Source organism: Felis catus, chromosome B2, assembly GCF_018350175.1.
Source record: "Felis catus isolate Fca126 chromosome B2, F.catus_Fca126_mat1.0, whole genome shotgun sequence".
In the NCBI taxonomy this organism is placed as follows: domain Eukaryota; kingdom Metazoa; phylum Chordata; class Mammalia; order Carnivora; family Felidae; genus Felis; species Felis catus.
Window position 1 is genome coordinate 132014665 of NC_058372.1, and position 15123 is coordinate 132029787.

The following is a 15123-nucleotide window of genomic DNA, read 5'->3' on the forward strand; positions in this document are numbered from 1 at the left end:
AAAGATAAGAATGTGTAGCAGCGGAAGACACAGGGCCATGCGGTGGGAGGCTCTGGCATTTAAGACATCTGAGACGATGAAACAATGCCTCTTGCACAGACTGATGCTTTTATAGAGACTCGGGATCTTTACTGGGAAATATTCACAGCCAAGAAAATCAGAGAGGGACTGGGCATGGGGATCCAGGTTGGAACAATGCTCAATTTGGTTACTCAGGGTTTTTTTTAATGTTTATTTATTTTTGAGATAGAGAAAGAGCGGGAGAGGGGCAGAGAGAGAGAGAGAGAGAGAGAGAGAGAGAGAGAGTCCCAAGCAGGCTCCACACTGTCAGCGCAGAGCCCAACACAGGGCTCGAACTCACAACTGTGAGATCATGACCTAAGCCAAAATCAAGAGTCAGATGCTTAACAGACTGAGCCACCCAGGTGCCCCTCCCCCCCCCCCCCCCCCCCCCCCCCCCCGCCGGTTACTCGGTTTTAGTAACTAAAAGACCCACCATGGCCAGAAAGACTCACACAAGAATTCTGGTGATTTTTTCCCCCAAGGTGGCCTAACAAGGTGAGATTGTTTGCATAGGGGAAAGAGATGACCTTTCGGAAGTCTTTCTTCAACCAGGGACTCAAACTCCGTACTGGTTTGTACACACAGGTGTGCACATCTGTCATCTTTCAGGGCGCAAGTGTGCATAGTTGGGAATTCATGTCTTTGCAGATATCATCCCTTCTTATTTTAACTGAGTGTAAAAGAGACAGGAGCCTGTGCTAGGAAAGAGAGAGACAAGTGAGAGATAGCTTTGCTCTGGCGAAGGCAAGTCAGTGTACCCAGCCATCAATTTACTGAAAAACAACTTGCCAAATGCTCAATTTGCAAAACTTTGGGGACCCTTAAGTTTGTTTTATCTTAACCTGTGCTTTCTCTTGTCCCCTCTTGGAGGCTTTCCTAGGTTTTCTTAGAGAGGCAGGGTCAAGCTCGGAGCCACGGTCTAGGAGAGGCAGAGGTAGGGGAAGGGGAAGGAACTAAATGAAAATTTACAAACAAAGCTCTCAGTGAGTCAGGATATTGGTCATTCATGAAGTTAATTTTAGTAAATTAGCTTTCAACAAATTGGCCCAGAGCCCTGTTTTGGCACCTTCTTCTAGAAATACCCCCTTTTCAGTCCTTCCTCATCCAAAGCTGTACTTTCACCTAGACCTTGAGATGGAGCGATTCACAGTTATAACCCCCAACACTCATTACTTACTTTGGGACATAAAACTTTAACTGTTAGCTGGCTAAGGGGCTTATGTGGAACCTTAGAAGACCTTTAATAATGTCAAATAATACATTCAAAACCCGTGAGATGGTGATGACTTGAAAATAACTTCTGTGACCTACTCCAGTCTGCCCTCCAGCTCCATCTGTGGTCACAGGGCCTTCGAGAGCCCCACTGTTGGACAAGAGAGGCCCCTGTTCCGCCCGATGCGTGCCCTTTCCTGCAGCCTCTTTATCCTCCGATCGCTGCCCACTGAACAAAAACTAAAACGAAGTAACAATCCCTGTTGCTGCCACTTGCCTCTGCCCCTGGGGTGAGGTACTCGGTGTTTGACCCACCTCTGAACAAAGGCCACTGAAAGCTCGGAGACTGGCAAGGAGTGCGGGTCCCTCATGGTGATCTGGCCTGTGGAAAGAGAGGGGTAAGCAAACATTTTGCACCGAGGTTAACTTCCTGCCACTTTTCTCACAAATGTGCCTAAAAGTACATCTCCTTCTCAGCCTGATTACATTTTTCAGAGCCCTCTTCTGTGATTGTAACCTTGGTAGATGCCAGCCTCTATGCAGGATTTAGGTGATGGGGATGGTGGACAGGGTGAGCCCGAGATAAAAGCTGTCCCACCACACACAGGGTCATAGCAGACGTCGGATAAGCTCACATTTGCAGCAGAGCATTCTCTGAATGGGAAATTCAGCTTTTGTTATAGTTCGAGTCTACAGGTGGATAAAAATGTGTTTATAAAACTTACGATACAAGCTGTTACGCGCTATGGTAAGGTTCCAGAACGGTCATAAACTTGATAGGGCACCAAGGATGCTGGCAGAGGTCACACAAAGAAGCAAAATTGTGAGTTAGGTGCTGAAATGACTAAGGAAGATGGGAGAGTGAACTGAAAGGCAATGTCAAGGGCACGTTGACGTAGGGCCTGAAATGTAAAAGAGGAGATATAATTGAGTACTGGATGTGTTGGAAATCTAGCAGGTGACTGTTGGAAGTCAACCCTTTAGAACTCTAGAGCTCAAGATAATTTATCTGCAGGGACAAATCAGATTTGCTCTCCATCAAGCATGGAAACATTAAATATGTAGCCTTTTAAAGACTCTCATTGTTGTATTCATAGATATAGGTAGATATTTGTGAATTAAGGCCGATCATAACATATCCGTGTTATTCTTTTTTTTTAAATCCTCATTCTACCCAGAAGAAGGAACAGCTTCACACTTTACAAAAGGCAGTGTCACCTCTGATCTAGGAACCATTTTATTTCAGACACAACTTGTTGTTACAATTCTGTCTATTGCTTGGTTCAGAAAAGGCCTTTCCATATCTCACTCACCACAGAGCAATCCAATTTTCTTATAATATCCATCTGGTGTTTATAACCATCTCTTGAAAAGCAGGGGCTATTAGAATTATATCATAAATATCCCATATAAAATGGAGCCGAGATCCACGTCACTGACAATCAGAGGAAAAAGTGGCAGCAAGGAGAAGCTAATAGTATCACAGGGGCAGAATGGACTCCCTTATGGATCTCTCTGGAAGGCTGGCACTATATCCTTCCTGATCTGTCCTTGCAAGGCTAACTCTGAGGTCCTAGATGGCATTCACCTTTGGCCTGAGGCAGCAGGGCCCTGACCCACTGTGATGTAGACCATGGAGTTAACTTCTCTCTGTAATCATCAGAATAGCTGGGCCGGTTATACTGTACCATTCCAGAACTCCAACCTCAATTATCACCCCATTTATTTGTTGACACTAGGAATTTTTTTTTTTTTTTTAAGAAAAATAAGTCTTTTCACTCTGGTTAGAAATAAAGCTTTAAGAAACATGGTTGAGAATGGCGACATGTTGCTTTTAGCTCACACTTGGCTCTACAAGGTAGGTATCAGAACTTTGTCTAGGAGCAAGTTTCCATGCAGGAAATAGCTGGTCAGGAATGGTGGGCCATGGGCAGCTCCCAGCAGAGGGGGAGCAGAGGCAGGGGGTCCCAGACCCATCTGGGCACTCAGAACTGGGACCAGGGCCTGGTCTCCTTTATTCTCTATGGTCTATTTCCTAGCCCATTGCACTTTCTAAGAATTCAATATATGCGTTAAAAGCCAAACTACTACAACTGTAAATATTTAGCATTAATACTTTGAGTCTTCAAGCTTTTAGTTTGTTGAAGGACTGTATCAGTTTGTTTCTTACAATCAAGTGTTTTTCTCTCAAGTCAGGTACTAATGCTGCCCTTGGTGCATGCCGGCCCTCCAGCAAGAGTTATGGGTTATGTGTCGAAACAAGAAGGATCCTCTCATTATAGAATTATGGCATCATCAACTAGGAAGGGAGGTTCAAGGTCACCTCGCGCAGCCTCGAAGCTGATACAGGAATTCTCTTTGTCACATCCTTTACAATACCAGCGGCCCTCAAGCCTCTATCCAGGCATTCACCCCGCCTGGGGCTGTGCAGCACCTAGAGAAAAATCCCATTGTGCTGCCCAGTAGCTCCAATTGTAGGAAAGACTTTTTGTTATTTTGAGTCAAAATATGTCTCCGTAGAACTTTGGTTGATTGGTTCCCCTCCAGCAACCCAGGAAACAGTGCACTGCCTTTGACATCAGTGCCCTTTGACTGCAAGCCAGCCACAAAATAGACCACTGGAGTAAGTTTCTGGAGTCCCAAATTGGCTCCTTAGCTCTGCGAAAGATCGAATGAATGACCTGTGCTTAAATTCAGTGAGTTTTTCCTTAAGGATTTCATTGTGTTTCCTTCTTGGTGAGTTTCTTTTTTTAAAGATCTGCATCCGTACGCTGCAAGTGGGAAAACTTTTTTTTTTTTTTTTGGCAAATTGAATATTTTAGTTTCAACAGAGATATGGTTTAAGTATGACTTTTTACAATGCAAAATTTCAAACGTACAAAAATCAGTATAATGGGATAATGAGTGCTCCTTTTAGTTGACATCCAGCTGTAAAGATATCAGCTTGAGATTCATCTGATTTCACCTTTACCTTCACCCTCGTTCCCTCCTCCCTGGGTTTGTGTTGAAGCGAATCCCTGATACCATATCAAGTCATCCATAATGATTGAAAGCTTCTCTGAGACATAAGGGCTCTGACTTTGTAACAACCCCAATGCCATTATTATTCTCTCCCAAATTAAAAACAATTCCTAAGTATCTTAACTCTAAGGGCAGAGTTCATCTTTCTCCAACATGTACTCTCCCCGCCCGTCTCTCTCTGCTTGGATCAGGATGCAAATAAGGACCTGTCACTACAATTAGTTAAGTCTCTTTGACTCTATAGGTGCCCCCTGTCCATTTCATTTTTATTCTTTTCTTACAATTTATTTGTTAAGGAAACTAAGTTATATGTAATTAGTATACAATGGAGAGCTTTATGAATTTGTGCTGCTTTGCTGCTTTTTTTTTTTCATTTTCACTAGTGTATCTTTGCAATAATGCCCTAGAAATGGAATTTCTGGATTAAAGGGTAAATGTACATGTTTTTTCAATATATTGTCAATTCTTACAGTATTGCAAAATATTGTCCCCATGGGTTTTGTATCACTTTGCCTTCTTGCCTCCAGGAAGGGCCACTAAACTGATGATGTTGGAGACTGCTAAGGCTCTAAAATTATGGAATAATTATTTTAATGAGACCTTCCATGTTTCCACAGGTGTTCTCTTTTGCAGGCTAAACTTAGTTTGGTCCTCACACACTTGATAAAAGGTATCTTCTGTGTCTGCAGCCGTTAATAAAACTCTAAACATGAATGGATTAAGAACCTTGACATATGTCAGGAGACTTCCAGGCTGACAGTGGTTGAGCATCATGAATTTATCCAGTGCTCATCTCCCATGTCTCCATGCCACTATTATGAGATTGTGTCTAGTGGCAAAATTGTAATCCACTGGTTGTCGACGGCTTTCCTCTAAAGGACAATGTAGAGTACGAATTAGAGCGACCTCTGAACTCAGGCTATTCAGGCTGTGTCTTGTCTCCACCCCTTCATAACCGTGTCTCATTGGATTGGTTATATAAACCTTAGTGCCTTGGTTTCACCGTTTGCAGGGTGAGGATTTTCACAGTACCTGTGCGATGATTATAAAAAAAATACATGTAAAGTACTTCAAACAGCACCTGGCAAGTAGTCAATCTTCCCCAAGTGTTTGCTGTTAAATGAAAGCTACTAATCTGATAACGAGGTCCAAATAAATGAAGGTAATTTGGCAATAATTATTCTTTTTGAATGTGTCTTATCCCCTATAAATCACAATTTCTTTCCCAAAGTGCTTTCCAAGTGACTTAGAATTCTCTTCAAGGGTTTTTCCTGGGATTTACACACACTTGTGTCTAGTCCTTGAAGCCCGTCTATAGACTCTGGATATTTTATCAGTTAGGATTAGGTTCAGTTGCATAACACATTCACCATTAATAACATAATCTCATTCAAAGAGATGTGTTTTATTTTTTCCTGAAATAAGAGAATCCAGAGATAGACAGGTCAGTGGCAGACAGTCCATGGAGCCATGAAGAATCCGTGTCTCAATTGTCACTTTCACTGTTCTCAGCTCATAACCTCCCTCTTTCGGACTCTGCCATGACCCAAGATGGCTTCATTACAGGATGACAGTTGCTAGAACAGCAGAGAGAAAAAAGAGCCACTCTTCCTGGCTCAGTGATCTTGGTCAACCCAGAACTCGCATTAACACCTGCTCTTGGATTTCCTTGGCCAGAATATTGTCACCAGCCATTGAAAACATTGCCCCAAATGAAATCAGTTTCGCTACTTCTGTTTAGTTCACTTTAGTCCTGTTAGGAAAGAAGAAAAAGAGACTGACTCTTGGGGTGAGCAACTAGATGTCTCTGCCACGGTATTTTTGCATCTTTTGATGCCTCCCTTATTCTCCACGTGTCATCACATGTTATCAACAATGACGCTGGAATCTCATCAGCAACTTATTATAAGAACTTGTGTTAAAATTTCTCCAAACCCTGGAATCAAGAAGGAAACAGTGGTGACTGTCACATTACAGTAGATGCTGGAGTTATAAAGATGAATAAAATAGGACCACACATTAGTCCTTTTTGTAAACAGATCCCATGTGGGTCTCTACAAATGGATTCTTCTTAGGACACCTGGGTGGCTCAGTTGGTTGAGCGTCCAACTTCAGCTCAGATCATGATCTCATGGTTTGTGGGTTTGAGCCCTGCTTTGGGATCTGTGCTGACAGCTCAGAGCCTGGAGCCTGCTTCAGATTCTCTCTCTCTCTGTCTCTGCCTCTCCCTTGCTTCTGTTCTCTCTCTCTCTCTCAATAAATAAGTAAATAAAGAAACAAACAAAAAATTTTGAAAATAAAAATAGATTCTTCTTTATGCACTGACCTTTCCTTTTTAAAAACAAAAAAATTGGGGGCACCTGGGTGGCTCAGTCGGTTAAGCATCGACTTCAGCTCAGGTCATGATCTGTCCATTCGTGAGTTCACGCCCCGTGTTGGGCTTTGTGTTGTCAGCTCGGAGCCTGGAGCCTGCTTCGGATTCTGTGTGTGTGTGTGTGTGTGTCTCTCTCTGCCCTTCCCCCACTCACACTCTGTCTCTCTCTCTCCCTCAAAAATAAATAAAACATTAAAAAAATTTTTTTAAACAAAAACATTAAAAAAAATTTTTTTACATTTATTTATTTTTGACAGACAGAGAGAGACAGAGTACAAGTGGGGGAGGGGCAGAGAAAGAATCCGAAGCAGGCTCCAGGCTTTGAGCTGTCAGCACAGACCCCGACGCGGGGCTCGAACCCACGAACCGTGAGATCATGACCTGAGCCGAAGTCAGATGCTCAAGCGACTAAGCCAACCAGACGCGTCTTAAAAACAAAAATTTTAAAGGTTTATTTATTTTTGAGACAGAGAAAGACAGAGCATGAGTGGGGGAGGGCCAGAGAGAGAGGGAGACACAGAATCTGAAACAGGCTCCAGGCTCTGAGCTGTCAACATATGCGGGGCTTGAACTCATGAACCGCATGATCATGACCTGAGCAGAAGTAGGACACTCAACCAACTGAGCCACCCAGGTGCCCCCGGCCCTTCCATTTCTGGCCTAAATACCTTCTGAAAGTAAACAGCGAGCCTTTCCTACTGTGCTAGTTCCTTAACTGCCTTATTATCAAGATCTTCCAAGATTGTATCACTACAATATTTTGGAAATCTCATTCCTTTTGAGTTTTCTTTACTATTTAAAACTTCCAGTCATGGAAGTGTTCCTATTTTTTTTTCTCTGATCACTTAAAACCTGTGTATTGTGTTTTCTCTGTATGTCCTCCAAGTTTATGATGAAAACTATGGTGATATAGTTACTTTCTCCCAACATTCTTTATGACTTCACTTCACCTCACACTTTTTTACCAGCTTCTCAGACTTCAGTCCATAATGGTAATTTTATTTTTCTTTTCTCTATCTTCTGAAATGTGAGCCTTGTGACAAAATACGTTAAGAACTGCTCAGAAGAACCGCAATCATTAGAATGATTCTTTCTTCCAATATTCAGATGATCAAATTTTAAAATTCAACATTGACGATGACTCAGTTACATTGTCTGCAAACACAGAAAGGGGAAAAACCACCACTGTGTCATGGGGTAAAAAAAACATCAGGCCAAGTGATCATTATGTGATAATGTATTAATAATAGATGGTATAATGAACCAAAAATGAGCTTGGCAAAACTCCCAGGTACTTTTCATAAAATAATTTCCCTGATATGCTTTGCCTTGGAAGAGCACAATACATTATCCCACATTTACTTGGGAGTGGAGAGACTGGCACAGATCCAAGGACCGGAGCAGTGACTCTATGCTTGGCTCAAGACCTCTCCACAATCCTTGGCCTTTCCACCATTACAGTGTATGTATTTGTGGGAAGGAGCCTTAGACCCTGGCTGTGCTCCACAAACTGAACTCTCATATCTCTGAGCTCTTTCCAGCAAACATGCACGGGAGCTCCTCCGAGAGCCTCAAAAGTTGAGCTTCTGGGAAGAGTGGGTGAGTTTCTGTTTTCCATTTGAAATGATGTAGCATCAAGGCCCATAGCAAACTGTATGAGAACTAGCCATGTATTTCCTGGCTACGTTATTCAGCAATACAGTCCTACATACCAGAGGATAAAGCTGACCTTCAGAGGTCCAAGGTTGGCACAAGGCACGGCGAATATATGGGAGAAACCACATAGTTACACAAGGGAAAGCTGGGGCTTGCTTCTCACTCCAAATCCTGTATTCTACCACATGGCAGGGTTTGGCGCCTACATAGGTTGTACTGGTCATCTCAGTCATGCTAAGGAATTGTAGCCTATACCCCACAATCTTCAAATATGAATCTATGGGTTAAATGAAATTACATGGAACAGGCCGTGGAGAGCACAGAACTATGGCTGGAGTTTCGTGAGTAATCCGGTCTGGACTTTGGAAACATGAACCTGCAACCCTCCTAGAAGAAATTAAGGCATTGGTGTCACGGGGCATTGCTGACATGTGCCAGAAAAGCTGCTAACAGCCCGTGGCACGAGAAGTGAAGTGGACGCGAAATGGTTGAGAAGTTCAAATCCTTAGCTGGTTTGCAGGATGTTATTGTCTGGCCACACGCATTGTGAATTCCATATTTCAAATCTGTTTCCATGAATGGGGTTTTGAATGGGGTTCCATTCACTTCCACACATCCATTTAACCCACTGAGTGATTCTAAATTATGGGCAAATATAGTCACCAAAAAGGTAACTATGTAAGGAAGAAGAGAGCGAAGCTATCAGGAACTTCTTCAATTACCTGATTTGTACAGCACCTCCGAGAAGTGTTGAGCAGAGGTTTGGTAGAAGAGTGGAGAAAGCCAACTTGCCCATCTTTCTCAGAATCGCAATGGCCAGAGTGCACATAGCTATGAACTGCTGGATTGGAAAAGCCAATTAGCGTGTTCGTAGGTGAGGTTAGAGTAGACGTACATGATCTGGGCCCATAAACTAGCCAAGGAAGAGGCCAATACGCCAAATCATCTTTATGGGGTTTAAACTACAGAGTCCAAAAAACAAATGAATGCTTAAACATAGCATATTTGCCATAATAATCAAGATTTTATTACATTTCTCTGTGACTTTCTCTTGTATGTCTTTCTCTTCCCACTGACCAACATGGTATTTGTAGAAGTGTATTATACACAGTTTTCTGTGAACACTCAAACTGAATCTCCCAAAATACATGTCTTCTGTGAAATCCAGGGAACACCATCAGAAAGAAACCTCCTATCTCCTGCGCCACAGGGAGACCCATTTTCCTGCTCATGTTATGAAAGGGCTTTTTCTCTCATTTCTTTCTGCTTGAGGACAGTTGCCTCTAAAAGGCACTGTAGCCTATTGAAAAAGAGTTTGAATTTTCATTTTTTTGTGTGTGGATTTTTAAGAATAACATTATTTATTATTGTTTTGAAGAAGGCAATTGATACAAACAGATGATTTAAGTTCCAAAGGGAGCCAGCAGCAAAATTAATAATGGAAATAACTGAATAGGTACAGATGTAATGCTTTATCACTGGCATGCAAGTTCAAGGTCAGAAGTAATCTTCTTGTATATTATTTCTATAACTGCACTTAAATCATTTCCAGGTGCTATTTGTTTTGTAGCGAACCTTGAATATGTGTTGTTAAGGTACCCAATGGAGTAAAAAGAAATAAGGCACTCCTTCACAAATTAAGGGGAATAAAAGTACAAGAAATTATTTTGCTCACCTAACTGCGCATTTATTGGTACTTTTTTGTCAGTCAACTGAAGAAACCGGATAAGAACAATTGGCAAAACCTGCTAAGATAAAACATTAAGTACATTATTTTTTCATTCAAAATTAGGCTCTCATTAAATAATTATAATAGAAGCTTCTCCCCGGAAATTCACAAAGTTTCTTTTTTTAGTTTTTCCAAAGTATTCTTGCTATGCCTGTCTTTTTCACCATAGCATCCACCAATACATTTGAGGTGCATGAGCTCTTTAAAATATTGAATTGGAGAATTTGAGAACAAAAATTACCTGGGGCGCCTGCATCCAACTTCAGTTCAGGTCATGATCTTACAGTTCGTGGGTTCGATCCCTGCGTTGGGCTCTGTGCTGACAGCTCAGAACCTGAAGCCTGCTTCGGATTCTGTGTCTCCCTCTCTCTCTGCCCCTCCCCCGCTCATGCTCTGTCTCTCTCTCTCTCTCAAAAATAAATAAGACATTAAAAAAATTATCTACAGATTAGTAGAGCTGATGATATTCTTGTGTAGCCTGCATGAGTCACTTTTTTCAGTTTATAGATCACATCACTTTTTATTTTCTACTCCCTCCCAGTTAACTTTTGAATTCCCACAATTTTTTTATTAGAAAAAAAACATCCAGCATCACTTTCCCTCTTACCAACTTAACTGAGAATAGTACAGGCTTACTCATTCCAAAGTGTTCCCTCTATACGAGAAGGACAGGTGGTGGGTCAGTGAGAGAGAAAAATATAGAGTCTGGTCAATGCACAAGCAATAGTGACACCAGGGTCCACTGCTGAAGCCTGGATCTATATAATCTGAACCTGTTCTTCCTAACACTCGAAGTTATTGTGCCAACGTTACCAGTACAATTTATCCCATCTCTTTTCATGAGTTTCTTCTTAGGGCACTTGGTGTTCCTTCTTGCCTACAGGTCTTTCGTTGTCCAGGATACAAGTTACTCTAACTTCAAATGTCAAAGTTCAGTCCTCAGCCCTTTGCTTCTCTAAAGTCTCAGGGATTCTTAGGCAAACTTATGGATCTCCTCTTTCAGATTTAGGGAGGGCAGACTTCTTCAAGTGGTTGGAGTTCCTGGTCTGTTCTTCCCTTGGGACAGTAAAGGTCTCTCCAACCTACCTAGGCATCACTAAGAGGGGCTTCAGGTCACCCTGGGCAGAACCAAGGATATCTGCCCTAAAGTACCTCAACACAAAGAGGTCAGTGTGTTTATAAAAAGATTCTACCCTGCTCAACACCTAGTAACATGTGGCATTCCTTTGCTTTGCACGGATTCTAAAAGTCAAGGATAGACACATTCCCGGGTCGTATCTTTGCTCCAGCCTGTTCATTTTTGTGACCTTGGGCAAATCACTAAATGTCTCTGTAGAACAGACCAGGAATTTTCACCCTTCTCTGTTCAATAGCACAGAAGCTTAAAAGCTTTTTTAAACCTCAGGATTTTTTTTCACCTGAAATCTTATAAATATGAATTTTTACCGTAGTATTCTCAGGTGTTACTGAACCCTAACTTTATTTTCTGCAACCAATTTTAACGTATGACTCTGAACCCCCAATTTTTCTTATGTAGGAAACAATTTAACCAATCCCATTTAAATCTAATACGATTTGGTGATTTTCTCAGTCACTCTGAGTTGAAAATTCAGACATATTCAAGACCACTTACCTTTTTCTACTTCCTCATCTGGGGAGGGACATGATAAAGTTGAACATGGTGAAATTGAAGACAGTGTTTCCAAAAGGAGGCAGGACACTTTACAATTTCACATTGGTGTCCCAGCTCTGGTAAATGCCCCAGGAGTATCTTCTCCTCTGGACACACACAGCAATGCTAAGCTCACCCTCTTCCACTCCTTAACCCATTATTCTTTTCCCATCTCATCTGTTGCCACTTTTAATACTTATTCTAAAGGACTAAGAAAATAGGTCTTCATTCTCCATCAGCAGTGGTGTGATGGTCAATTTTATATGTCAATTTGCCTGACCACAAGGTTCTCAGATTTAACATTAGCTTTGGGTGTGTCTGCAAGGGTGTTTCTGGATGAGATGAACATTTGAGTTGGTGGATTTGGTAAACTGAATGCCCTCCACAACTTGGGTGGGCACCTCCAACCTGTTGATGGCCTGAATAGAACAAAAGGCAAAGGAAGGAAGAATTTCCCATCTTTTTTGTTTCTCTCTTTCTCCTTGCTTCAGTGGGGACATCTCATCTCATCTTCTCTGGTCTTTGGATTGGGATTTGTACCATTGGCTTCCTTGGTTCTCAGGCTTTTGAACTTATGCTCATATTAACATACACCATTGGCTTTCCTAGATTGCCAGCTTGCAGATGGCAGATATCATGGAACTTCTCAGGCTGCATAATCATGTGAGCCAATTCTCATAAGAAATAAATGTTCACATATATATTTACTTTATATATAAAAATATGAATCTTATATATAAAAATACATAAATCTCTCTCAATAAATACATATATAGATATAGATATAGATATAGATATAGATATAGATATAGATGATATAGATTTGGCATGTTCTGTTTCTCTAGAGAACTCTGACTGATACAAGTAGATTAAGAGAAAAGAGACCTGGACGTCCTTTACTACACTCTCCATATGGCTTTGGCAATTCACCTGACTTCTCTGAACCTTTGCTTCCTCACTAGTAAAATAAAGGAATTGGATGATTTCAAAACTTCTCCCACTTCTGAAATTCTATGAACTATGAATTCCTAATGCTCAAGTGCTTGGACTCTCCCAAATCCTTTAGAACCACTCTTGTAGCTCCTCAAAAATAAGTAAGAGCACAACCACAGTCTTTAGCATTTCTACAATTTACATGCAGTTCAACCAGCCCCAAATCGCTGGGCTTGCTGCTGCTTACTTTAATCTGTTACGGTAATCTCTGGACATGAGTGTTTTGCCTTCCACTCTAAAATCAGCAACATGTAGTATTATAGCCACAGGATGACAACCTGGATGTGAGAATGGAAGTGCGTTTGAAGTCAGCCAAGCAAGATTTGGCTACTCTGAGCTCTGGAAATGACTCTCCAAGTCCCCCTGGCTTAGTCATTTAAACCTTCTGTGCCTCATTCTTACCTCCTGTAAAGTGGGCATAACAATACCTTCACTCCCTACCTAATAGGATTACCTAATAGGTGCTGAACCCCAGAAGCTGAGCAGACCAGACCTACATTCACAGTCACCTGCCACCAGATCCCATAGCTATAGGCCACCTCAGACGAGAATGCCCTTTAGTCCTGTTAGAGAAGTGTGATATCGCTGAAGGGTTAAAAATCTCATTCTTATCCCAGTTTACCTTTGCAGCTTAATCCCTTACCTGCCTTCAGACACACTCCGTAGCGCCCATCTGATCAGGTGAGTATGTGTGTGTGTATAGCACATAGTATAAAATGTAGTCATTTTTTACTAGGATAGTAGTCATTTTTAGAATCTTAACACATTTGCTTTTGCCATTTGCTCCTCATTGAATGCCTTTTTCTTCAACGCATAATTATCCTGCAAAATCCAAATTTATTTTTGTTAGAAAAAGTGAACAGTCTGAGCTCCCATGTTTACATAGCTCTGATGGTAGTTTCTACACCTACTTTTATTGTGGTTATTTTTTGCACATAAATTTTTCTACTATACTTCTGTTCCTGTGGGTCACCAGATTGTGTCTTATACATTTTTATACAGCCCCAAAGCAACTAGCCTACCACACTTCACTTAAAGAACTCAGTAAATACTCAGTATGTAATTGATAAAGAATTAATGAAAACGGCTCCCAGAGCCTAAAAACCATTTCTTAGCTGTGTAGCTTGCTTGATTTTGGCCTGCCATGTGGTTCAGGCAGGGCAGAGGGTATTTCTAGACTTGCCTAAAGTAGCAGTTGTTATGTATCTGATGTCATTAAACCCATAGGCCCAGCTGCCCCAGAGTCCAGTCCATTTCTGAGCATGTCTGTTGGGCTGAAAGTAAAAGTCTTTATAATAGGACTAGACATTTTTATAGCCCCTGGAGAAATAAAAGTGCTTTTTGAAGGTTATTTTTTTTTTTTTGAACAAAAGCAGTCTGTGCCTAGAACAGCCAGGAAATGTGTAATAATTAGAAAAATATTATGCTGTTCCCTTGAAATAATAATACCGATAAATGACATTTATTGAGTTTTTATCATATGCTACAACATCAGATGCATTATCTCATTTAAGCTCACGATAGGCATCATTATTATCTCAGTTTTACAGATAAGGAGACTGTGCTAGAAAAATGTCAAGTCAGTTGCTCAGGCCAGCACAACTGACAAGTGGCAGAATAAACATCTTCGCCACGACTAGAGCTCCCTATCTGGACAGAAACATTTGAAGAATTTCAAAACAAGATGGTTTCCCTATTCCAGAACTCAACCTTTGGTCTCCATGATATCTGAACATGAAAATGGATAGGACTTATCACGATCGCTATACAACCTCTGTTCCGTCAGCTTCACGCTCTGTTATCTTCTCTCTTTCTGTTTCTCTCATTTTCTTTGGGGGGGAACAAAAAACAGTGAAAATGAACTTGGTTTCCGAGAGTTGTCAGCCATAGACACTAGAGGAGATCTCACAACACTCCGGAAAAACAGGACCCTGTGACTTTGTGCCAGGAATTTTCTGAGCATGACTTAGATATCAGCAGCAGTCAAGATCCAAGCAGCAAGGATGCCTGTTGTCAGCCTCTACTGGTCTGCCAAACGCTTGAGGTACAAAGTCCTTTGTGCCACTTTCCCCCACCAGGACAGGCACTAAACAGCCCATTGGTAAACCCTTTCACCCATCAGGGGAGGCTGAGAGGCAGCTGCTAGTCAAGCCAGGTGCTGGAGAGCAGAGGAAGAGAGGGCCCCCGGGAGGAGGGGCATGTGGGGTTCGTAAAACAGAAAGCAAGCCTCTTCTTCCCGAACATGCTGCACTTTTATTAAAAGGAAGCTGGGAATTCCTATCAATGAAAAGGCCACACAGCTGGCACAGAAAACATAACTAGATGTCGAATCTTCCTCAGAAGGAACTCAGTGTGACTGAGTGACCTATAAACCATCACATCATGAAAAACTACTCCCGTTTT

At 41.7% G+C, this 15123-nt stretch overlaps 1 long non-coding RNA gene across 10 annotated transcripts in view; it reads right to left on the reverse strand.

Annotated features, from left to right (window-relative positions):
• Window positions 1-475: 475 nt before the first annotated feature.
• LOC102901364 overlaps window positions 476-15123 on the reverse strand; it is a 278672-nt gene continuing 264024 nt past the window's right edge. For 2 of the 10 annotated variants that reach the window (XR_006598364.1, XR_006598368.1), the window contains 7 exons: window positions 13364-13542; window positions 10002-10074; window positions 9049-9167; window positions 7621-7825; window positions 2001-6232; window positions 1591-1657; window positions 476-761 (listed from right to left, as the gene is read on the reverse strand). This is a non-coding gene — a long non-coding RNA (uncharacterized LOC102901364). The remainder of the gene's footprint in view (window positions 762-1590; window positions 1658-2000; window positions 6233-7620; window positions 7826-9048; window positions 9168-10001; window positions 10075-13363; window positions 13543-15123) is intronic. The other 8 variants (XR_006598373.1, XR_006598367.1, XR_006598370.1 and 5 more) reach the window with 8 other exon arrangements.